The following is a 27,215-nucleotide window of genomic DNA, read 5'->3' as shown; positions in this document are numbered from 1 at the left end:
ATAAAATAAAATATATGTGTGTGTGTGTGTGCACAGCATGTACAGGCTGCTGACTGGCTACAGCTGCTGATGTAGAACCCTACACTGGGCACTTATGATATTTAAAAAAAAACGGATAATTACATAAACTGTTCTGGCTGAACAATAATGTGGTGGGTCCACCAGGCCACTGAGTGACAAATACAAGGTTAAGAATTGTAGTTTGACTCAAGATTGTTTGAAAGATATTTTTATTTAATAAAAAGCAAAGTTTCTCTAGTATTGAACTGGAGACTCTACTCTAAATCTACAATGCCTTAAACCAATGAAATATTGACTGATCTTCACTTATTAAGATCATCTATATGTCACCAAAAATAAAGAACAAGGTGTGTCAGAGAAAATTTTAGTCTGTGAAAATAGCTGTACGTTTATAACCCTGGCCATTTCTTTGACTAGAGTGAGTGAAAATATTCCTAAACAACATCAATCTAAGTTGCCAGCTATCAGTGCTTGGTTTCTTTTCCCTACTGAACACACTAACTCCTCTTAATCTCTAAGCAGAGGCTTAGAGAGGTGGTAGTTAATAAGAAATATAAATCTGAAATTTGCAGGCTGACAGGAATGCGGGCAGAACTGAATGATTGTGTTATTGTTTCAGGGCTAATGGCTAACTCCTAATTACACGTTCGTTCTCTTTAGACTTGAGAGGGAATTGCTTTAATAAGTTTTATTGATTTATGTATCAACTATCAAAGGACCCAGGCACATAATAAGCAGCGCAATGTAAGTTAATGTGTATTAAATATTGACAGGCTGACCTGTTTACAGTACAGATGGCAAGATATGACTATCATTTTTAATATAGATACAGATGCTGAAATCTTGAGCATCAGCTGATACTGATACTCAGCTTTATAGTGAACTATATTTAATTGAAGCTGTTCTATGGCTTTTCACAGATGAAAGAAAACATGCAAAATCTGACTGATTTTATACAAACAGAATTAAACAAATATATAGAGAGCTACTCTTTGTTTCTCTGTTAATGTTAGATAAAAGTGATGCTCTTATGATATGAGCAAAATAATTCTTATTAATAATTCTTGTGCGCCAAGCAATATTTTGGGATACATTTCTTAGAGAATCAGGACTACTGCTTTATAAAGGGTGTTAAAATGGTTAATGATCATAAACACCTTATAAATAATTAATAGGCAGTTATAACATATACACCAAAAGGGCAACAGTGATCTGTTTCTTGCCAAATGGTGAGACCACATTCATCTATACTGTTAAACCAGATTTTTCTGGTTACTCGTCTTTCTCTTCTCTACCAGTCAGCTCCATTACAAGTTCATATTCATCACTCAGAGTAGGGTCCAACAGTCTGGGACCCCTCATGAAAATTCTTCTGTTTGGCATTCTTTTCTAATTTAATCATAGTTTTTTCATCACAAATTATATTATCAGCATAGCAATTTGATTGAAATGTAGAATCTTTGAAATTGTAACATTATAGATTTTTAATATTTGGCCTGTCCTTCTGTTGCTTTAATGACACCGTGCACTCAAGCTGCCATGAAGTCCACCAGTTTGTGCAAAAGTCTCAGTAGATCAAATCATTGTCCTCTGAACATGTGCATGAGTGGAACAGATGAAAATGACCTTTCTGTAAAAAGGCTTACGGTCATTGTTACAAATCTGCTTAAATTTGAACAGTGACGTAAAACTAAAAAACAAAGATCCACTGTTTCTGTCTCATTTTAATTGTCATAACTTTTCTTTGTTTAAAATTCTTCAAAATTCTAAAATGTTTCTTAGCATTGTTTATTACACACTTCCATAACCTACGAATAGCTTAGTAAGTTTACACTCAAGTCCCTGTAGTTGCTGAAAAAATAAGCCATTGTATGTAATAAGCCTGGAATGTTAAGGGGTTAAAGGTTACATGAAAAAGAAATCCAGCTTTTTAATTTTTTTCAGACTTTTTAATTTTTTTATTTTTCAGACTTTTTTAATTTCAGTTCAAAAATAAACCTTCTTCTACCTTCTTTTTTTAAAGAATGATTTTATTTGTTAATGTATGTTTTCTTTACCGTATAGAAAAATAAATCATTTAATCTCTTTTAAAACCAAGATTATAATGAATCGATACTTTTGGTCCAACTGCACAATCTAGAACATTCTAGTAACTCTCAGATTTACTTCAAAACAAATGTTAGGACACTAATCCAAATGTGCACACATTATGTTCAAGCCAGAGATCTCCAAATGACAGTTTGGGGACAAACTTGTGGACTTATGATGTAGGGCTGAATGAATCTGACAAAAACAGCGAGGAAAAGTATGATAAAAACTGAAAACTGCACTGACAATTCTAAAGTCAAGAGTGAAAAATACACTGAAATGGAAAAACACAGATGTGTTCCACACCTGCTGTACTCAGATCATCCAAAGGAGAACATCTAACAAGCCTGAATGAGCATCAGTCGTGCAAACTCAGAATACGTCAAGCTGTCATCCAAAAGAAGAGATACACAGCAAAATACTAAAAAAAATAAAATATGTGATGGAAAGAGACACTAATGTTTTCTTAATGTTTCAGCACTTTTACCAACTTTCAGTTAGTAAACCTGGTCATTATTGCTCATTATTATAATATTATTGATGGAGTCAAATAAATAAATAACTTTCGCTTGGAAAGTAAAGCTATAAAGTTTGTTCAGAAAGACTCATTTTGAGCACTGAATGTGTTTTGTTGTATAATAAATGATTATTTGTTATTTTTATGGTATTTAAGATGTAATTAATACCCAATAATAAACTCATTTTAACCCATTCATAAACTTTTTATAAGGATATTCTTAGTGTAACGTGGCACTGAATCAGACTAGAATACACCATGTCAGAGCATTTTCTGCTGATATCAGCTCAGTATCAGATCACTGTAATCTCTAGTTTAAAATCTGTGTACAAGCTGTGCCTTCAGTGAGTAAGAAACCAGTAAAGCCAGAGGATAAAAAACAACGAGAGGACACAAAAACAGCCAGCCCTGTATTAAATCTCTAATGGAGGATTTTAGGATGAAGGTATTGATTAATTCAAGCACAACTGCATTATTGAGAGAGAGAAAGATCAAGAGAGCAAAAGAGAGGGGGGGTGTGAGAGAAAGAGAGGGTGAGAGAGAAAAAGAGAGGGGGGAGAGATGGGGAGAGAGAGAGAGTGAGCGAGAGGGAGAGAGGGAGAGAGGGAGAAAGAGAGAAGGGGGAGAGAGAAAGAGAGAGACAGAGAGAGAGAGAGAATGAGAGAGGGAGAAAGGGAGAAAGAGAGGGGGGAGAGATGGGGAGAGAGAGAGAGAGAGAGAGAGAGAGAGAGAGAGAGAGAGAGAGAGAGAGAGTGAGAGAGAGGGAGAGAGGGAGAAAGAGAGGGGGGAGAGATGGAGAGAGAGAGAGAGAGAGAGAGAGAGAGAGAGAGTGAGAGAGAGAGTGAGAGAGAGGGAGAGAGGGAGAAAAAGAGAAGGGGGAGAGAGAAAGAGAGAGACAGAGAGAGAGAATGAGAGAGGGAGAAAGGGAGAAAGAGAGAAGGGGGAGAGAGAGAGAGAGAGAGAGAGAGAGAGAGAGAGAGAGAGAGAGAGATAACAATATATAACAAGAACTCTGATTGGTTCAAACTAATTGTTTCAACAAAAAAAAAGTCTGCACGATTTGGGCAAAATCTATAATTCCGATTTTCTGACCAGTAATGCAGGTGGGATTTAAATTGTGATTGTTTTCTATAAATTAAGATCCATGCTCAGCAGCTGTCCTTTACTTTCTGTGAAAAACAGATGATTGGACCAACAGAAATGCTCCAAAATCACTTAGAATAAAACATCTTTACATTATCTTACATGGGAAGTAAGGAATTTGTTGCCCTCTCCTGTACAGCTACCAGTGACGATATGCAGTTTTACCAGACTTTAATGCTGAACGTATTGCTCCAGACTGCCACTTAGTTATGTTTGTGATGTCAAAGCTCAGGGCGTTTGGCCTAATTCATATACATATACAGCTTAAATTTAGAACTTGCACTCTAACCCTTGTGTGGTGTTCAGGTCTGTGGGACCCAATTTTAATGTTTAGCAAAAAAAAGGATGCAATTTATTATTATTTCAACCTCAGCTTCCTTTGCTCATTTTCTGTGAAGACCATATAAAATAACACATTCTTAGTGACTCAACTTTGTTCACCCCTACACATTTATATTACCCATGTGGTGTTAGGCTGAACCTGCGGGGAATAAAAGTGTGAGGTGCTGTGTCCTTCACTCTGTTCCCCTTCTACATGACATGCTGTTAGTGTGTGTTTGTCTGTGTGTATGTGTTTGTCTATACACACAGATATATATATATATATATATATATATATATATATATATATATATATATATATATATATATTATATATACACACACACACATATGTGTGTGTGTGTGTGTGTGTGTGTGTGTGTGTGTGTGTGTGTTTATGTGTGTGTGAGGGTAGACAACATGGACAGGCTGCTGACTGGCTACAGCTGCTAAAGGATGCTGGCCACCTATATTTTTTGCGATTTGTGATTGGAAAACTGCACTCTTTTGAGTGTTTTCAATATAAACACAGTTCATTTTTCAGTCCTACTGGTGACAAAATGCATTTGAGGAAAACTGCCAAAAATCAAATCAGCAAAAAAAGTCCATCTGCCAATTTGGCTATAAAGAATTTAGAATCGAAATCGGCCACAAAAAATAATGACAGGTGCACCAGCCAAAAACAAAAACAACAATAAGTGATGCAAAACCTTGGGGAGGAAACTGTAATATGATTAGAAAGTAATTTGAACTAAATCACAAAGAATTATTTGAGCATTCGCATGATTATTTAAGTTGTCGTGATTCTACATTTATCCATTACTTTGTCTTTATAATGGAAGAGCTTGTAAAAACAAACAACCTCCAGCCATTTTTCACAGTCTGGTTATCTCTCTGTATTTCAGCCAGTTTTCCATTAGCATCCATTACGTGTAGAACTCCACTACATTACATGTTAAGCGCATGGAGGGTGTCATTGATTTTCTACACCTACTGCTTGTTATCGGCCCCTCTTCTCTGCAGCCCCACAGCTCACCTGCTGAGTTAGACTGACATTTGCTCTCTATCTGAGGTATTGATTGACAATGTCCCATCGTTGTAGCCATTCTGCCGGCATGGAGAATATGATGAGCCTGCCCTTTTCACTCGCACACTCTATCAGTCACAACAGGCTCTCATTAGAATGCCTCTCGCTGGACTCTGCTCGTCATATGTAAAGTGCTTTTGACAGATCAGGGATTTGGCTTTTATCCATTACCCTGCATGGAAAAAAATGATAGCCCAAAAAGGATGGGAATAAACAATGAATGTGGCATGAATATCCGCAGAAAAGTCATGTAGCACTTTCATTCAGCTTCGTCTCAGTCGTGTATTCCTATTGGCCTCGTAAGCTCTGATTCGATTGGCTGAGGAAAAGCATCGAATGGGATATGTAGAAGATCCTGGAGCAGCATTTCTCTCAAATACATCACTGGTCTCCAAGCTCTGCCCTCAGCAGTTTGTGAAGGGGGGAGTGTAGCTTTCACTTCTCACTCTCCCTCAGAGAGACAGAGCGAGGGAGAAGCGATCTGTCTGAGTTTAGGAGACAGGCAATCTCACAGCTCCAGCTAAATGAGCAAGCAAGACAATTGGACCGAATCAGGCTATGCAGCTGCCAAACTGGCCAGGTTGTATCCCTGACATCTGCAGAGCAGACATGCACATTTACACACTGATATTCTTCTCAGTAATGACAGATATGAGTAGCTTACTTTTAAAAATAAAGGTGCCAGAAAGGGTTCTTGGAGCCATAGAAGAACCACTTTTGGTGCCATAAAGCCTTTAGTGGATGTCACTTAAAAGAACCATTTTTGAAAATGACACGTGAATGTAAAGATTCTGAATCAATGATTGATTTTTTTCTTAAAAACATACAACAAGGCGAAAAACCATTTAAGCATTTTCTTATGGCACCAAATACTGGAACCTCTTTTTGGACCAAAAAACTGAAGCTATGCTATTGACCATCAACTCAGCACTGAAGGTTCCAGGTGTTTTGGTTCAAGTGGGTCACATAGGGTGTCCCACTATATCTGTGGTAGAACTTGCAGCTGGAGCCTACTTAGCATATTCATTACTCTTCGGAGTACATGTGATGATAAAATCAGCATTACAATGGTTCCAGATGTTTCTCAAGCAGATGGAAAATGAACCAGAACTCTAAGTTCTTGTTGGTTCCTGTTTGAGCCATATAACTTTTGGGTTTTCCTTTAATAATGTGCTTTTAGCAGAAACCCTTAAGGCTTACAGAAACAAATGAAAGATATTCAAGATAAAACGACTTTAATTAAAGGCCCATTACGTTTTTATCATACAATCAGGTCTAGGACCTCCACGGTCATTCAATTTTATATTTGTGGTTAACAATTCATTAACATTTTTTATTCGTTGTATGCTGTAACTGTTAAAGTACCAAGCCCAAAAGTGGTCAGATTGACTGATTAGCTAGTTTTCGTCCAAGTTTTCGATATTTAGTAACTCCTAACTGAAGACAGAAACAACTTGAGATCAAATAAATAAACATTACTCACTGCTGCCCTCTAGAGGTTTTATTAACAAACATCGGATAAACAAATGTTACTCACTGCTTCCCTCTAAAGGCCTTATTACAAACACCAAATAAACAAACATTACTCACTGCTGCCCTCTAGAGGTCTTATTACAAACATCAAATAAACAAACATTACTCACTGCTGCCCTCTAAAGGCCTTATTACAAACACCAAATAAACAAACATTACTCACTGCTGCCCTCTAGAGGTCTTATTACAAACATCAAATAAACAAACATTACTCACTGCTGCCCTCTAAAGGCCTTATTACAAACACCAAATAAACAAACATTACTCACTGCTGCCCTCTAAAGGCCTTATTACAAACACCAAATAAACAAACATTACTCACTGCTGCCCTCTAAAGGCCTTATTACAAACACCAAATAAACAAACATTACTCACTGCTGCCCTCTAAAGGTCTTATTACAAACATCAAATAAACAAACATTACTCACTGCTGCCCTCTAAAGGTCTTATTACAAACACCAAATAAACAAACATTACTCACTGCTGCCCTCTAAAGGCCTTATTACAAACACCAAATAAACAAACATTACTCACTGCTGCCCTCTAAAGGCCTTATTACAAACACCAAATAAACAAACATTACTCACTGCTGCCCTCTAAAGGTCTTATTACAAACATCAAATAAACAAACATTACTCACTGCCGCCCTCTAAAGGAGTTATTATAAATACCAAATAAACAAACATTACTCACTGCCGCCCTCTAAAGGCCTTATTACAAACACCAAATAAACAAACATTACTCACTGCTGCCCTCTAAAGGCCTTATTACAAACACCAAATAAACAAACATTACTCACTGCTGCCCTCTAAAGGCCTTATTACAAACACCAAATAAACAAACATTACTCACTGCTGCCCTCTAAAGGTCTTATTACAAACATCAAATAAACAAACATTACTCACTGCTGCCCTCTAAAGGCCTTATTACAAACACCAAATAAACAAACATTACTCACTGCTGCCCTCTAAAGGTCTTATTACAAACATCAAATAAACAAACATTACTCACTGCCGCCCTCTAAAGGAGTTATTATAAATACCAAATAAACAAACATTACTCACTGCCGCCCTCTAAAGGCCTTATTACAAACACCAAATAAACAAACATTACTCACTGCTGCCCTCTAAAGGTCTTATTACAAACACCAAATAAACAAACATTACTCACTGCTGCCCTCTAAAGGCCTTATTACAAACACCAAATAAACAAACATTACTCACTGCTGCCCTCTAAAGGCCTTATTACAAACACCAAATAAACAAACATTACTCACTGCCGCCCTCTAAAGGTCTTATTACAAACACCAAATAAACAAACATTACTCACTGCCGCCCTCTAAAGGTGTTATTAACAAACATCAAATAAACAAACATTACTCACTGCCGCCCTCTAAAGGAGTTATTATAAATACCAAATAAACAAACATTACTCACTGCCGCCCTCTAAAGGCCTTATTACAAACACCAAATAAACAAACATTACTCACTGCTGCCCTCTAAAGGTCTTATTACAAACATCAAATAAACAAACATTACTCACTGCTGCCCTCTAAAGGCCTTAATACAAACACCAAATAAACAAACATTACTCACTGCTGCCCTCTAAAGGCCTTATTACAAACACCAAATAAACAAACATTACTCACTGCTGCCTTCTACAGGTTTTATTAACAAACATCAAATAAACAAACATTACTCACTGCCGCCCTCTAAAGGTGTTATTAACAAACATCAAATAAACAAACATTACTCACTGCCGCCCTCTAAAGGCCTTATTATAAACACCAAATAAACAAACATTACTCACTGCTGCCCTCTAAAGGCCTTTTTAAAAACACCAAATAAACAAACATTACTCACTGCTGCCCTCTAAAGGTCTTATTACAAACATCAAATAAACAAACATTACTCACTGCTGCCCTCTAAAGGCCTTATTACAAACACCAAATAAACAAACATTACTCACTGCTGCCCTCTAAAGGTCTTATTACAAACACCAAATAAACAAACATTACTCACTGCTGCCCTCTAAAGGTCTTATTACAAACATCAAATAAACAAATATTACTCACTGCTGCCTTCTACAGGTTTTATTAACAAACATCAAATAAACAAACATTACTCACCGCCGCCCTCTAAAGGTGTTATTATAAACACCAAATAAACAAACATTACTCACTGCTGCCCTCTAAAGGTCTTATTACAAACATCAAATAAACAAATATTACTCACTGCTGCCTTCTACAGGTTTTATTAACAAACATCAAATAAACAAACATTACTCACTGCCGCCCTCTAAAGGTGTTATTAACAAACACAAAATAAATAAACATTACTCACTGCCGCCCTCTAAAGACCTTATTATAAACACAAAATAAATAAACATTACTCACTGCTGCCCTCTAAAGGCCTTATTACAAACACCAAATAAACAAACATTACTCACTGCTGCCCTCTAAAGGTCTTATTACAAACATCAAATAAACAAATATTACTCACTGCTGCCTTCTACAGGTTTTATTAACAAACATCAAATAAACAAACATTACTCACCGCCGCCCTCTAAAGGTGTTATTATAAACATCAAATAAACAAACATTACTCACCGCCGCCCTCTAAAGGTGTTATTAACAAACACCAAATAAATAAACATTACTCACGCCCGCCCTCTAAAGGCCTTATTATAAACACCAAATAAACAAACATTACTCACGCCCGCCCTCTAAAGGTGTTATTAACAAACACCAAATAAACAAACATTACTCACTGCTGCCCTCTAAAGGTGTTATTAACAAACATCAAATAAACAAACATTACTCACCGCCACCCTCTAAAGAAGTTACTAACAAACACCAAATAAACAAATGTTACTCAGCACTGCCCTCTAAAAATGTTATTAACAAACACCAAATAAACAAACATCACTCACTGCCACCGTAGATTGCTTATTAACAAAGGCAGAAATTTGGACGTTGTTTTTGTTATTCTTTTGCTTTCTGCTTCACAAATACACTTTTCACTTTTTCCCTTTTTTTAGATTTCTTTGCCTCAACCGAACAAATGAAAACCCACCAAATTCATTTTGTCTTTGTTGCCACCTAAACACTTGATTGTAAAAAATAACCACTACAGAAAATGTTTGCGATCAGCTCAAATAATTTTTGATTGTCTAGAGCAATTGCAATCAAGCAGTTGTGTAATAATTGTGACAGGTCTACATTAAACCTACATTTTTTCTCTGATAGAACAAATCAACCCTTGAGAATCCTCTTGTTTGTAAAAAAAAAAAGGAAAAAAAAAGCCACAATTATTACTGCAGCGTCAGAGTCTCTCTGCTGCCCCTTGCCTGTAGCAAGGGGGTAACTCAAGTTACAGAAAACAATGCAAACTAACATCCTCAGAAAAATCTCCTACAGACAGGTACATACACACAGAAAAAAAACTGAGGACCAAAACAGAAAGGGGCTTTGAACACAAAGGTTGGAACACAGCTAAGCATAGCTTTGAAGCAGTCAGGGGAAAAACAAAGCAAGTCCATTTCATTTGCAGTTCTATTCCTGGGACCTCCATATATTATATAATTGTGCATGTCCTCTGGTCTAACACACCCGACTCAAGTCATGAAGGCCTCGATAATTATCCAATAAATTAAATGAGCATGTTAAAGCAGGGAAAACACAAATAAACTGTGGGGTTAGCCTGGCAATAGAATTGAGAAACAAGTTATATCCGTATAGAGAGCCCTAGACACAAAGTAATCAATGTCTTATTCTCCTCAGAGGAAAACACCAGGGGATAGAAAGCATTCAGCTTCAGGGCTGCAGGCAGAAGGAAACGGATAACTTTCAAGAGTTCTTAAAAGCAAATACAGGACACACTGAGTCAAATAAGCTCTTTGCTGCAGAAGAAAAGGAGCTTTGTGGTGGCAGAGCACCACTGGAATGGCACAATAACAGATCTTTTAAGTTAATGCTCATGGACCGACTGACTTTCAAATTATTCTGTTTTGATTTCAGAAACAAATGACCAAAATGATTATTTTGTGATGCAGACACCATGTGGATACAAGGAGATTCCCCCTTGATCCTCTTGACTGGTTTCCCTGCTTAAGTGACCTAGTGGAACATTATAGTATGTTAGCTAGTAGGTAACCATGAGTCTGAATCAAACCGCTGGCGAAATCCACACAACTGCACCCTTGTTGAGATGTAGCGGCTCCCAGGAACATCGTTTTTTTCACACAGGTTTCTGTTCATTGTTTCAATAGGAGAGGTCAAATGTCAGTAAAATGAGGGCCTGCTACTTTATGGGAACACTGGTTTGTAAGGGATAGTATACATTGCTGATAATGAGGCAGGGCATGGTCAGGCCTTGGCCAGTTTGCACTGATTCCTGTCCATGAATTCAGTTACAGGAACAATGAGAGCTGGCAAAACCTAATTTGTAAACCTGGTGCTTTGCTGCAGCATGTTAGCCAAGCCAATGACTAGCTCCTCTCATATAAGGAAAGGCTGCTGGAATACTTGACAAAAGGCATTATTGGCCTTTTTTCACAGTGCAAATGAGCGAGCATTAACAAGACTAATGGGGAAGAATCACTGACATAGTGTAAAATATCATAAAATCATAAAAAGGGCAGACAGACAGACACATTCACACCTAGGGGCAATTTAGCATGTCCAAATAGCCTGACTGCATGTCTTTGAACAGTGGGACGAAACCCACGCAGACAATATGTAACCTCTACACAGAGAGTATTGCGGTCGCCCAGCCGGGGACTCGAATCTAGGCCCTACTTGCTGTGAGGCGACAGCTCTAGCCACCACGCCACCGTGCCCCCCCAAATGACATATGAAAATGTAAAAAGAAAGAAAAATAAGTGAAAACAGATTTTTGGACAGTGACGATATACTGATAGTAGTATTCATGAAGAAGAAGTTCCAAAGTTAATTACAGCCAACACTGCTGTCTAAAGGCCATGTTATAATTACAGAATCTTGTTGGTGTGAGTGATGCTAAGCTATTATCAGAGGTCTCAGCTAACTATTCAAACTTATGCAAAGCTACTGTGTATGTACGCTGGCTGATCTAAAGCAAATCTCACACAGAGAGGTCTTTTATTAATGTTGATGGTGTGAACAGCCGTGTTGGCTTGACTAAGCTCAGAGTTTAGTGCACTATCCCGACTTTCTGAGCAGGAATTCCTAGGTAATGGGTCGTTTTCTTTGATCTTTCCTCGATCTTTCCTAGACGTGGGAAATTCCAAGCTATGAGCTTCAGTCGAAGGCAGCATTAAGTACTAGATCACTGCTCTATGAGTGAAGGCCAGTTCTGTTGCTATGAAGCTACATTACATTTTTCTTCATTCAACCCCTGACAGGATTTAACTTCTGCATGTTTGATGCATTTACGCTTACAGCTGTTCTGCTCTATCACTAGGGGCCCAGTGTACCTCAAATGTTCTAACATCTTAAACACAATCATTTACGCTCTGCGACGGAGGCTTACACATAATCGTTTGGCAGATGTTCTTAACCAGAGTGACTAAAAAGAAATGGTGATGGATTTTCATATCTACTGCACAGTGATACCTGTGAGAGCACACAAAATATCAGGTTACTGTTAGAGTGTTTGTTACATAGCTGCTTGTCCTGGGCTGACCCTGATGCAATCAATTTACAGCAGCTCCACAGCCCAGAGCAACACCTCCACAGCAAATAGCCTAACCACATCCATTTCAGTGTCTCCTACAATATCTACAATGTACTGTACAAGAAGACAGGAAACAGATAGCATGAAGCAGCCAAGCAGATAAGCTTTATGAGTCTTGTTTTACTGTAACTACTGCAAAATTCCACTGTGGTTCATCCAAGAGGGATGAATGAAGAGCAAGTGTAGCCAGTATAGCACAGTTTCACACACTGAAGTGGGAACTACTGGCACCGGACTCAACTTCCAGCAGCCTCCTTATTATAGATATGGCAGCGCAGCCACATTAGTGAATGGCATGATTAATTACGGTCATTGTCACTCCTAATGCACCTGCTGTGATAGGCTTGCTGCTCTCCACTGAGGCAGTGAGGTAAGCCTCGGGCTTTGAACTGTGCCCAATTTCACATTAGCTTAAGTTTCTAAACAACCAAATGCAACATCGTTTCACAATGAACTGCTGTCTAAATCTCAAAGGCTACAAACCAACTCTGTGTGCCGGAATAGAGGTGAGCTTAGAGTTTGGAGAGAAGCGAAGAGATAGAGAATGAGAAAGAGAGAGGAACCCCCTTACCAGGCAACAGTTATGTCCTCCTGATCACAGCCACCCATCCAAAACAAGTGGTGGACTTAACGCTTCAATGGTGAGGTAACATCCCCCAGTGACTCCTCCATCAGAGCAAACTGCAGCGCCCCTCACTTCTCTCCACTGCAGCAGAGCTCGCTCACATACACTTCCACTCACAGTAACCCCCCCCCCCCCCCCACACCTCTCTCTTTCAGCTATCTTCTGTGATTCCTATACCTCGCTCGCCCAATCTTGCTCTCTCTCTCTGTCTCATTAGCTGTCCTCACTTCCCTCTCTCTCCCTCTCTCTCACACACATTCACATATACTCACACTCTCGCTTGATACTTTTACCTCTCTCTCTCTCTCTCTCTCTCTCTCTCTCTATCCTCATTTAAGATGCTGCTCACACACTGCTGCATGCAGTAAGCTACGCCCTGAATGGGTACTGGAGGACAATCTCAAATGATCAATATGTAAAACCCCCCCGCCCCTCAGGGGCTCCACTGGTTTAGCCACTGAAATGGGCTAGGATGGTGGAGGGACCAGGTGCACACAACAAACCTGGAGAGGGAAGATGGCATTTTTGGAGTCTCAGTTTAGTCCAAGCTCACTCAGTTCCTTCATTCAGAGCAAGGCTGTACAGTGAAAAATCTCAGGTCAGCTTTTTACAGTGCATCGCAAACATAACAAAGGAACATTGAGTATTATACACCACATGGCCAAAAGTATGTCGACATCCCTCTTAACGATTGAATTAATTATTGCACACAGGCGTATAAATCAAGCACACAGCCAGGCGCTCTCCACAGACAAACACTGGAGGTAGAATGGGTCATATGGCATTGTCACAGGATGCCACCATTTTTGCTAGATCTGCCCCAGTCAAACCTAAGTGCTATTATTGTGAATGGAAGAATCTAGGAGGAACAATAGTCACAAAGCTGTGAACCACACATACTAACAGAGCGAGAATGCCAAGTGTTGAAGCATTGTAGCGCCTACAGGGAACAATCTTAAACGTGATTTTTTTTCTGCAATTTGTACTGCAAAATTTCTAACTATTTGCTGACTTTAACATATTGAGAAAGAAATAAACAAAGTGAAACATACATAATTATTTTATATAGTTTTATTTTGTTACCCAATGTGTTACATCAGCAAATATATTGTAATTTTGCATCCGAATATGCAGTTCATTTAAAATGTTTGCAAATATATATATATATATATATATATATATATATATATATATATATATATCTCATTGCTGTGCAAAGAAAACCATGTATCTCCATTTTTGTAAAACCTCAAAACATCTTTACATTATCTTACATTGAAAGTTAAGAGCGTTTCTGTCTTCTCCTGTAAAGTTACTATGTTGGAGATACTTGTTCTACTTTAGACAGTGAACATATCACTGCAGTCCACTAAAATGCTTCTGCCTGGATGTGAATCTTTCCTGAGCTCTGACAAGCACATGTTTCTACTGATGCTTTTCTTATAAATCACATTAGCAAGCAGTGGGCAGGTGTTGAAGTGTCCAGGTGGTGCAGTTACCATCTTTTTATCAACTAAATTGGGTTTCAGTGAAGCCTCAGGCATGAAAAGAGTAACACAACACAATTTAGAGAAAACATCTGAAACAGAAGCTACACTCAGTCTGCACAGCACATTGTAAGATTCTCACACACTATTAGAAATTGAACTAAAGAGCTAAAGAGCAATCTAAGAGCCCATTTGTCTACTTGTCTCAGTCGATAATGTGAAATAGCAACACTTGTGCATAAAATCGGAACATTACACTAGTTCAGTGCAAGAAACGGCCAAGTAATAAGCATCACTGCGATTCATGTCTTACAGAAAGTGATCTGAATAGTGACCAAAAGAGAACCTACAGGACGTGTAGTGGATATTAACGGAGAGTGAGGCAGGCGCAGGCTTGGCAGCAGCTGTAGCTGACTTGCTTGTCACAAAAGTGACAGGCCATTTAAACCTGAATACTTTATTTAGGTTTACTAGAAGCTTTAGATAAATGAGGACGTGCATACCGGAACATCTCGTCCTGTGCCGCACATTATCTGAGCCAAGATAAATTCTACATCACATCTGAGCAAGTTTGTGGCATTGTGTAAAACATGCTGTTGATTTTGAATTATAATGGGTAGAGAAGGTAATTTTAAAGGTTTGAAATGCACGGAGATGCAGAATTAAAGCCATCAGAGAGATTTTCTTGTGTCATTTGTTATGTCAGAATGGTGAAAGTGAGTGTGTTGCTATGCAGACTGCAGAGACCAGTGATTTAGCATAGCTGAGAACTGATGATGCAGGAGAAGTGCTTTAATGTCAGCACTGATCAAGGAAGGGAACGTGAGAAAGAGAGAGAGACAAAGAGAGAGAGAGAGAGAGAGAGAGAGAGAGAGACATATTCTTAATCTTTAAAATACATTAATATAACGAGATTTCATTCCAGTAAATTCTGGATAATTTCTTTTGGCCTATTCATCTTGAAATGGCGTCAAAATAAATAACTGAAAAAAAAAGAGTTATGAAGTGTTGATATGACAATATACTGACCACTCAAACTGACCTGAATCAGGCAGGTGATTTCTAAATTGATTGATTTCTAGTTGATCAGGCATTGATTTTCTAAATTAAAATACGTTAACACATCCTCTACAGAAAACATGCTTAAAATAGTTTTTTTCTGCAAATTTTAGTGTAAAATGTCTAATCATTTGCAGAACTGAAAAAATAATGCATTAAATTTTAATTGTGGCATAACTTCTGCATATTTTATGCTTTATAATTTTCCCCAATGTGTGAACTTCAGTCAATAAACAGTAATTGTGCATTAAAATGTGCATAAGTGTGATCTCTGTAGAGCATCACGTAGGAAATAAAACTTTGGCACCCAACATTCTGCATACGATTGTAGTCACTCACAAAACTACATACCTGACATATCAGTTTTGTAACAGCTGCTGAAAGCTCTGTAATATTTGAAAGTAGTGAACTGTGAATTTTAAAGCTAGAGCTTGAAGCTGGGCATAAATATCAAAACAAAAAACATCTGATTTCTGCACTTTTTACATATAATACTGGACTCCCTCGAGGAGAGGCTTGGAAATGAGTAAACACAGTAACATCCAGAAAATAACTATTTATTTTATATATATATATATATATATATATATATATATATATATATATATATATATATATATATATAATTAATATTCTATAAATTTTGTTTATTCACATATTAACACTTTTCTCAGTAAATAAACATATACTACACAAATAAACAGATTTTGAAAATGTGTCTTGGGTACCTAAGACTATCGCATAGTACTGTATATTTTACCTTACATGTTTTAAAGCCACTGCCACTGTTTTCCATTTCTAACAACTGACTGACATTTGGTTAGACTACAGCTTGTATTCACAGTCCATGACGTATCTAGAACTTCCAGAAGGCCTACAGTGACATTTGTATTTCACACAATTAGCCCTTAACCCCAAATCAAAACATTGGTTAACTCCTCTGTCCTAATTTTACTGGCAATTAATCGAACATGTAAGCCCTTTAGTTCAGCGCTTATAGATCCAAACAATGGGAAAGCTCTCTTATCAACCTAGATACTACGGAGGAAAAAAACCCAGTTGGACAATTTTCCATTCCACTGCACAATTATTAATTGCATTGACTACATTAATTACACGATTAAATACATCGTACCGTCCCTACATGAAAACTAAGTTACAAAAACTGACCATTTTAAATTCATCCTTTTTGTGATGTCACAAAAACCAATGCATACAACAACTTAGCCTTGCCATTTCTGTTGAAGTTATATTATATAGCACAGCCCACCAGAAAAGAGATGATTTACATATATCAGTCTTAAAAACACAGTAACAGCTTGTTTAATTGTAAATGATAAAGAGAAACCTTGTCATGTAAGTATTTAAGTATGTCACAATGTATGTTCATTTAAATATCAGTGCTGGCCTGAAATGCTGCACTACTCTGTTGCTTTTTAATCAGTATTTTAGAACGGACAGTTGAACAGTGTCGTCTCCCTGCCCTTGAGTAATGTCCACTCCCCTCTCCATGTGTCTTCTTCTGGGGGGATCCCTCCCTGCATGTGTGCGACATCTTGTGATAGAGGGTGAAAAGATGTGGAGTGCTCTCCTGGCACGGTGCCATATGGTGCCAACTTGGTGCAATCACCCTAGACCAGATGGGGTCTGCCACCAATTGAATTAGTCACTTAGAACACAAGGCAAAAGGAATACAAGCAGCAAAGCTGGATTACCTGTTTGAAGGTTTAGTCTTCGAGATATGCTTGATGTTCTTGACTAGTTTGTGCACACTTCTACACTAGTGCTTCAAAGAGGTGATCCAGTATAGACATTATTCAGGCTTTGTGTCAATCGAGGATGGTAGGTGCCACAAGACGGTAGCAAGACGGTCCATTACGGATATTGTATGCATGATTTCATCTTCAAGATGTAAACATAGTCATTCTGAGTAGTCTGGTGTGAAATGTTCTGTTCTAGAAAAACTTACCAATGGTGGTGATAGGAGCCAGATGACTGAAGACTTTAATGCCTCTAAAGTCTCTCTCACAGAACATTTCTACATGAAATGGTCGCGAATGTTCTGTGTGATGCCTGAGACATTGTTTTATAGTTCTGGGATAAGATCGTTTTGGCCTTATGATATTTTTTTTTTATTTAGCTATGAGGTACATTCAGGGTGTTCTACAACCCCAATTTCAATGAAGTTGGGATATTGTGTAAAACATAAATAAAAACAGAATATGATGATTTGCAAATCCTTTTCAACCTATATTTAATTGAATACATTACAACAAAGACAAGATATTTAATGTTCAAACAGATAAACTTTATTGTTTTTTGCAAATATTCACTCATTTTGAATTTGATGCCTGCAACACGTTCCAAAGAAGTTGGGACAGGGGCGTGTTTACCACTGTGTTGCATCACCTTTCCTTTTAACAACACTCAATAAGCGTTTGGGAACTGAGGACACTAATTGGTGAAGCTCTGTAGGTGGAATTCTTTCCCATTCTTGCTTGATGTACAACTTCAGTAGCTCAGCAGTCCGGGGTCTCCGTTGTCGTGTTTTGCGCTTCATAATGCGCCACACATTTTCAATGGGAGACAGGTCTGGACTGCAGGCAGGCCAGTCTAGTACCCACACTCTTTTACTACAAAGCCACGCTGTTGTAATACGTGCAGAATGTGGCTTGGCATTGTCTTGCTGAAATAAGCAGGATGTCCCTGAAAAAGACGTTGCTTGGATGGCAGCAGATGTTGCTCCAAAACCTGTATGTACCTTTCAGCATTAATGGTGCCTTCACAGATGTGCAAGTTACCCGTGCCATGAGCACTAACACACCCCCACACCATCAGAGATGCTGGCTTTTGAACTTTGCGCTGATAACAATCCAGACAGTCCTTTTCCTCTTTTGCCCGGAGGACAAGTGTTTTTTGAGCATTCCTCAACTTTCCCAGTCTTTTGTTCCCTCTGTCCCAACTTCTTTGGAACGTGTTACAGGCATCAAATTCAAAATGAGTGAATATTTGCAAAAACAATAAAGTTTATCCGTTTGAACATTAAATATCTTTGTAGCGTATTCAGTTGAATGTAGGTTGAAAAGGATTTGCAAATCATCGTATTATGTTTTTATTTATATTTTACACAAAGTCCCAACTTCACTGGAATTGGGGTTGTAGGTCAAAATAGCAAATCATACCCAAAAAAACACTTTTTTGGCAACATTTAAACTAATAAGACACGTTTTGACTTAATAAAATGACCCTATTTGCATTATACATTGCAACCCCTGTCATCACCACTATAGAGATATCACAGTCATAAGTTTCTCTTCAGTGAATCATTTCACATCATGAATGACAGGTTTTATTATGTACACAATTTGCAACATTGTCACAACTTAACCTTTGCTCTTGCTGCCAGCCTGATGCTTCACCAGACAGTTTAAGCAAATTTGAGCATTTGTTGATAAGCTATGTTATTACAGACAGTGCAAATGATGCATTAATATATAGTGATGGGTTTAAGCCTGCACTCATTCAAATGCATTTAAATTGATAGATTAGCTTGAATATAAGATCATTCAGGGTGTGAAGTCACTATGAAAAGGACAATAATATAACCTACATCCACATTTGCCCTATATAGAGTATAATGCATGACTCTAGCAGCTCACTTCCATCTAATTAACCCAATACTCTGTGAAATGGTCTAATTTTAGTCTGGGATTAATGTGTGTAGGTCTGATGAGTGGAGAGACTAGATGCACCGTTGAATGATCAACAGTTAAATGCATCTAGCAAGCAAGCAAACAATGCGTGATTGTTTCTCAAATCAAACCAACAATTTTCTGCAGGCTCTATCCCCTGTCTCTCTCTGTCTCTCTCTGTCTCTCTCTCTCTCTCTGTCTCTTCTACAAGGCTTTCTCTAGGGTAAATACATCATTCTTTAATAAACAGCCTTTGAAATGTTTAAGGTTGGAAACAAGTTATAAGAGCTTTTTCCTCTGCCTGTGAAAGTGTCTCTCATAAAAACAGAAAACTTCCAGCAGAAGGAAAAAACTAACTTTTTTGGGTCATTTCTTTTAGTCCATTCATCACGTAATTTACATACAGTGTAAAGGGTAACATTTTCAAATTATGTCAAAAGATACAATGTTTATACACTGCTCAAAAAAATAAAGGGAACACTCAAATAACACATCCTAGATCTAAAGGAATGAAATATTCTCATTGAATACTTTGTTCTGTACAAAGTTGAATGTGCTGACAACAAAATCACACAAAAATCATCAATGGAAATCAAATTTATTAACCAATAGAGGCCTGGATTTGGAGTCACACACAAAATTTAAGTGGAAAAACACGACAGGCTGATCCAACTTTGATGTAATGTCCTTAAAACAAGTTAAAATGAGGCTCAGTATTGTGTGTGGCCTCCATGTGCCTGTATGACCTCCCTACAATGCCTGGGCATGCTCCTGATCAGGTGGTGGATGGTCTCTTGAGGGATCTCCTCCCAGACCTGCACTAAAGCATCCGCCAACTCCTGGACAGTCTGTGGTGCACTGTGGCGTTGGTGGATGGAGCGAGACATGATGGCCCAGATGTGCTCAATTGGATTCAGGTCTGGGGAACAGGCAGGCCAGTCCATAGCTTCAGTGCCTTCATCTTGCAGGAACTGCTGACACACTCCAGCCACATAAGGTCTAGCATTGTCCTGCATTAGGAGGAACCCAGGGCCAACTGTACCAACATATGGTCTCACAAGGGGTCTGAGGATCTCATCTCAGTACCTAATGGCAGTCAGGCTACCTCTGGCGAGCACATGGAGGGCTGTGCGGCCCTCCAAAGAAATGCCACCCCTCACCATTACTGACCCACTGCCAAACCGGTCATGCTGAAGGATGTTGCAGGCAGCAGATTGTTCTCCACGGCATCTCCAGACTCTGTCACATCTGTCACATGTGCTCAGTGTGAACCTGCTTTCATCTGTGAAGAGCACAGGGCGCCAGTGGCGAATTTGCCAATCCTGGTGTTCTCTGGCAAATGCCAAGCGTCCTACACGGTGTTGGGCTGTGAGCACAAGCCCCATCTGTGGACGTCGGACCCTCATACCATCCTCATGGACATTTTAACCGTTTGTGCAGACACATGCACATTTGTGGCCTGCTGGAGGTCATTTTGCAGGGCTCCGGCAGTGCTCCTCCTGTTCCTCCTTGCACAAAGGCGAGGTAGCAGTCCTGCTGCTGGGTTGTTGCCCTCCTACGGCCTCCTCCACGTCTCCTGGTGTACTGGCCTGTCTCCTGGTAGCGTCTCCAGCCTATGGACACTAGCTGACAGACACAGCAAACCTTCTTGCCCCAGCTCGCATTGATGTGCCATCCTGGATGAGCTGCACTACCTGAGCCACTTGCGTGGGTTGTAGAGTCCGTCTCATGCTACCACGAGTGTGAAAGCACCACCAACATTCAAAAGTGACCAAAACACCAGCCAGAAAGCAGAAAGGTGCTGAGAAGTGGTCTGTGGTTCCCACCTACAGAACCACTCCTTTATTGAGTGTGCCTTGCTAATTGCCAATAATTTCCACCTGTTGTTGTTCAGTGCTCTCTCTCTCTCTCTCTCTCTCTATATATATATATATATATATACACACACACATATAGCACTGAACAATAAATCCACAGGTGTTTCTGTCCATGCCTTCGAGAAGACACCTAAACTATAAGTGTATGAGTCTGAAAGTATGAGAACTTCACTGAGAAATGGAATCAGAGAACAAGCAGAATATTTGCATGAGAACATGAAACTGGACATCTGAGTCTGAATTTAATTTGGATTGCTTTAACTGTGAGAACCAGAAAGTGCAAAAATAATTTAATAAAAAAAATTTTTTTTTTAAATAGAACGCAAGACTCCTAATAAGGATGGAAGAAGTAATACACACAATAATACTAAAAATGTGATATGATATTCAGTTGCTGTGGTTTCTGTATAATTTTCTCTATGTCTTTTGCATTTTTCCCAAAAAAATAAATAGCTGGAAGGATTGAAAATAAGTAAATATAAATAAATTGAAATGTGATCTCAGACTTTTGACAGTACTGTATATATCAGGCTATAATTAGCGGTAAGTATACAAAAATCTGATACTCTTTCTTTTTCTGTATCTATATAAAAAGCGATATGTCTCCTGATCCCGCTGGCTGGAGTAATCAGCCATATTCCATTCTCGTTGCGATAACTCATTTGTCCCTTGGCTCTGATGCGTCGACACAATCACATTTCCAATCATGAGCAGGGCTGAAGCGCTCAGGCCCTCCGCCCAGAGACTCCTCCATTGATTCCTGCATGATTTATTCCACAGAAACAGAATGTCCCTTTTTGCTTGGCTGGATTTATGAGTCGGCTGAGGAGTGCTGAGAGAGCAATGCGTTACAGACTGAAACTGAAGCTTCAGCTGAGAGTCCACACTGCTGAACTTTCCTCCACAGTCGGCCATTTTGGATCAATTAGGGAACACCTCCTAATTATGATGTATGCTATGATGTATGGTTTGGAGACTGTGGCTCTGTCTAAAAGATAGGAGGCTGAGCTGGAGGTGGCGGAGATGAAGATGCTGAGATTTTTGTTGGGAGTGACAAGGATGGACAAGATTAGAAATGAGCAGATCAGAGGGACAGTGAAGGTGGAGCAGTTTGGAGATAAAGCCAGAGAGGCCAGGTTGAGGAGGAATAGTGGATATATTGGTCAAAGAATGTTGGAGATGGAGCTGCCGGGTAGAAGGAGAAGAGGTAGACCTCAGAGAAGGTTTATGGATGTAGTGAAGGTGGACATGGAGATGGTTGGTGTAAAAGTAGAGGAGGCAGTGGATAGGGCAAGATGGAGGCAGATGATCCGCTGTGGCGACCCCTAAAGGGAGCAGCCGAAAGAAGAAGAAGAAGAAGGGAACACCTCCTAATTGGTCGAGACTATTTGCAGCAAACACATCTCTGGATTTGTCTACATACAGCAGTGGGCTGGATGAACCTTTTCCTTGGGTCATTACTGTTGTGGTACAAATAATGCAGATAATGCAGCATACAAACAGTGCAAACCACACGAACGGCATCTCCTTTAGCTGAGTGGCTGAGTCAGGGATGTTTCAGTCACATTTCAAATAAGAATGAAAACGCAGCAGACCTTCAATCACCTCCTACTGTCTAATCCATCCACTGCATCCACTTTGTTTTCAAGACAGTAGACATAAAAGAATTGCTGGTCTTCAGGCTTAACACAACATGAACACCTGAGTGATTGCCATGTTTCCCTCGTAGTGACTGAGAAGCTGCCTGACTCAGCCTTGACAACAAAAAAAGCTGTGGACCAGCTGATACTGCAGTGAGAATGACTAAGATTTTCCAAATTCCAGCTGATGGTCGGAGGCATGAGTGTATGAGATACACATTTGAGAGAAATGACTGAAGTTGGTTCTTATTCGAATTTCCTGTTCCAGCTTAAAGGATGCAGAATGTACTGCTGTACCATTTAAGGTGGAACAAAAACATTAGAGGAAAAAGCTGCTGAATAACAAGCCAACCTCTACATTGTTTTTACCTCAGGGGCTAGTGTTAGAAAGCAATACTGCCGTGGGTTTATCTTTGTATTATTCAGGTTTGTTTTAATGTTTTGCACAAAAAATATTGCAAATTTGCTTTGTATGTTAAAAACAGATGGTAAAGGTGAAGGTAAATAAATTTGACTATATTGCCCACAATCATTTGCATGTGTATGTACATGTTCTGTGCAAAGGTTTTTTTTTGGGCATCAATAGAATAAACAATACAATAGAATAAACACAATTAAACATTGTGATTTATGTGTAAGATATATATTATGTGTACATAATAACTTTACTGAAAGAAAATTATCTGTGTTTACTTGTATTTATACTAATATATAATATAGTGTTTTACACACTTGCTGCTGAGATGCAATTTTTTAATCATTTTTATTGCAAAACAACAGTAATATCTCTAGATAATTACATTTATGTAACAGCTTTAGCATTTACTCCCCAGTCCATATAGAAAAACTAAGCTACAAACACAGCCTGTTGTGAGGTTACTGTTTCTGTGATGTCACAAGAACCAACTCATTTACATGTATCCATCTATTCAGCCTATAGGAGCTTGGCCCCACCCATTTATGCTGAAGGTATAAGGAGTGTTTCAGTGTTTCAGGGTCTACTTTTTTGCAATATACAGGACAGCCATTCAGAACAGAGCACGTATATGTATCAGTCTTAAAGGCACAGTAACCAAAACAGCCCGTTTAATTCAAAGGGAAAAAGAAATGGTCAAAAAATTAATTAGAACTGTTTTAGTACAAAAAACACAAATGTTGTAAGTGCACCTCAAGGGGAAAATAAAAGACAGTAAAAATGTAGATATGGGCCCTTAAAAATGTACAGAGTAGATGAATGGAAAGCCATTTTTCCTGCCCGCTGGTTCACGATGACATAATCAAAAATCGGAAGAAATACAAAAATCGCAATTTTTTTTGTATTTCAAATGAGGTGACTTGATGAGTCGGGTTTAATATGATAACAGACCTAAGCTAACAAGTAAAAAAGTTTTGATTTCAGGTTGACTTCAATGGACTGAAGCCACATTGAAATGTATATATTCCTGTATGGTGACAATCTGTTCTCTCACAAAAGATTTCTTTAAAAAATAACGTTGTTGTGGAAGGCATGTGAAGCAGCTGGCATGTGTGGTGCGGCCAGTGATATTTTTAGGATCTTATATAAATGCTTCCAATTGCCAAAAAAGAGAGGAATAAAAACGAAAACAAGGAAGACATAATGAAAGAAAGAATCCCGCTGTCTCGTAGCGCTCACGAAGACAATTATATTCTTTTCGGTCAACTTAATTGATACTATTTGTTTCATGTGGGAGTCTTCGGGGAGCGTGTTTCCTGCTTCAGGCGTAATGATCTCACTGTGCAAATCCAGCCCAGACCCAGTTTGTAGGCACCTGCTTCTTTAACACAAGAAATCTCCCTCAACAGTTAAAGAAAGAGAGCTGACAGTGAGAACTCTCTGCTCTCTGAAACACGTTTGGAACTTCACTCCATCTAAAGCTTGAAGGTCTCGGGGACTCTGTGTGTTGTCTTTATACAAAGATGGAATTATACGCTACCTGTCAAATGTTTGGGTACACCTAGCTTTACAATGTAACATTATATATAATGCTGTTTAGATCTTGCTATTCTTTTCTTTGTAAACACTGTAAATCTGAAGGTAAATCTAATAAAGTTTTATCCCCTTGCTGTGATGTCAGCACTCATCAAGACTCATCAGCACTCAACACTGGAGGTGTTTAAACCACCTTCGAACCAAAACAGTTTCAATATGTGCTTTAACAATATTTGAAAAAGAAATTGCTCAAATTGTCATATTGTGTTTAGGCAAAGCCTACTTTTCAAACCAAAGAACCCAATTACAGTAATCAACATCAGAAGAATAGAATAGAATAGAATAGAATAGAATAGAATAGAATAGAATAGAATAGAACAAAGTAGCATAGACTAGATTAGACTAGACTAGAATAGAACAGAAGAGAGTAGAATAGACCAGATTAGACTAGAATAGACTAGAGTAGAATAAAATAGAATAGAATAGAACAGAGTAGCATAGACTAGATTAGACTTGAATAGAATAAAATAGAATAGAACAAAGTAGCATAGACTAGAATAGAATAGAACAGAGTAGCATAGACTAAATTAGAATGGAATAGAATAGAATAGAGTAGATTAGAGTAGATTAGAGTTTTCTGCATCTGTGAATTTATCTGATAAATTGTGGAAACATTTGCATTCAAATGATTTGGACTTCTCATTCTTTTCATTTGTTTTTCACAGCTTTGGACATTCAGTCTTTGAGTCAAAGAAACATTTTGGTCAGTGCAACTGTAAGGAAAACTCACATCATTCCTTTTGGCTGTTGGTGGCATGTACATTGGGCATGTCTTTTCACCTTGTTTAACCTTCCATCTCTGTGCTGTCATTCTCCCCAGCCTACCTTCCCTTGGGTGCTTGCTCATTTTGGGAGCTCATCTACTTTCAGTCAGTAATGACCGTAGATCAGTGCTGAGTAAGCGGAGCTGCCATGATCACGCCTGCTGAGTGTGGTTCTGGACACTTCAGACCCCTCGTGCATTCTGGGCTGAACTGAGAGTAATCAGCAAGATGGTCCAGAGCAATATTAAATTTAATTGATAGAGGCATTTGTGTAAAAATGTCCTGTACAGTCTGAATTTGTTAGAACTGTAGCCTAATTTAGCGTTTAATGGAAGTAACTGGCTTAGATAACCTTGAGTGGCTGGAGTTGTGTGAAGGCAGCAAATGTAGGCGACGTTTACACAGCAGGTAAAAGTGGTCCAAATCAGATCTTTTCCTCATATTTGACACAGATTTGTCATTTGTGTGGCTGTGTGAAGAGCAGAAAATGCACTGAATCTGACATTTTCAATTCCAATTTGAGATGCTTTCATATGTGGTACTGAAATCCAATCCGTATCCGATCTGCAGCAATGCGACTGAGTCTGAACAGCCAGATCAGAATTCATGCGACTTTTACGTCAGTCCAACTCGACAAATGTCATCATTTCGCGCTGCCGATACTCGTAAACATTTATTCTGGTGTTTCTGTACCAAAAATTAGAGGAGACTTATCGCAGCCGCTCTGGGTTTTAAGAGGTTTCGAACGAAACAGCCAAGCGCAGCCAGAGGAGCCCGAGGCCGCAGCGCCAGAGAACAGCTTAAACAATCCGAGGGCCCGAACCAAAGAAGTGGCCGTGGCCGAATAACGCACCTTTTTTACGGCAAACTCGAACACACGAGCCCAGCTGTCACACACTGGAATGTCATAACTGCTCCTGCAATGCTGGTGAGGACGAAACCAGGCGCGACTAGTGTTCGCTAGTCGTCATGATTGTTTACCTCTGGACAAGCCACATGAAGTATGTTGTTCTTTTGTGCATGCGGGTCGGTTTGGGAGCTGATCTGTTCAGACTGATGTCGCATACAGATCACATTTAAAAGACAGTGTGAACAAGCAAACAAACAAATCGGATTTGGTGAGAAAATCAGATTTGGGCCAATTTTACCTTCTGTGTACAATTAAGTTACAATTAATTAGTTGTATTGAGTTAGTACCATTAATACATATGAGTCCAAAATGCTCAATCATTTCAAGACCACAGGAGTGATTTATTCAATTTACATAAATGTATACAACAATAAACAAATGCTTTGTTAATACTTGGTTCAGAGAATTACTTACAGTACAATGAGTTGAGTTACTTAAACTTAAATGGTTTAAGGTAATCACTTTCCTCAAACCATTTAAGTTCACTGAACTGACCAGGTTTTACAGTGTGGAGAAAGGTTGGAGCATAGATGAACCTCCCCAGGAGTGGCCGGCCTACCAAAATTTCACCAAGAGTACATCAACGACTCATCCAGGACGTCACATAAGAGCTAAGATGAACGTCTAAAGAACTGCAGGACTCAATTGCCTCAGTTATGGTCAATGACCACAATTCCACAATAAGAAAGACATAAAAATGGCATCAATGCGAGAGTTACCAAGCTC

The 27,215-nt window shown here is 38.8% G+C and overlaps 1 protein-coding gene across 5 annotated transcripts in view; it reads right to left on the bottom strand.

Moving 5' to 3' along the window:
• Positions 1 to 27,215, bottom strand: part of LOC108410934 (synaptotagmin-2) — a 78,124-nt gene that overhangs the window by 25,292 nt on the left and 25,617 nt on the right. The window contains exon 1 of one of the 5 annotated variants that reach the window (XM_037534979.1): positions 12,996 to 13,147. The exons of 3 other annotated variants lie outside the window; for them this stretch is intronic. The gene's annotated coding sequence lies outside the window, so the exon portion shown is untranslated. Of the gene's footprint in view, positions 1 to 12,995; positions 13,148 to 27,215 lie in introns of those variants that run through there. One more of the 5 variants, XM_037534981.1, reaches the window with a different exon arrangement.

Source organism: Pygocentrus nattereri, chromosome 26 (genome assembly GCF_015220715.1).
Source record: "Pygocentrus nattereri isolate fPygNat1 chromosome 26, fPygNat1.pri, whole genome shotgun sequence".
NCBI lineage: Eukaryota > Metazoa > Chordata > Actinopteri > Characiformes > Serrasalmidae > Pygocentrus > Pygocentrus nattereri.
Note: the sequence above shows the minus strand (reverse complement) of the source record. Positions and strands in the feature narration are given on the sequence as shown.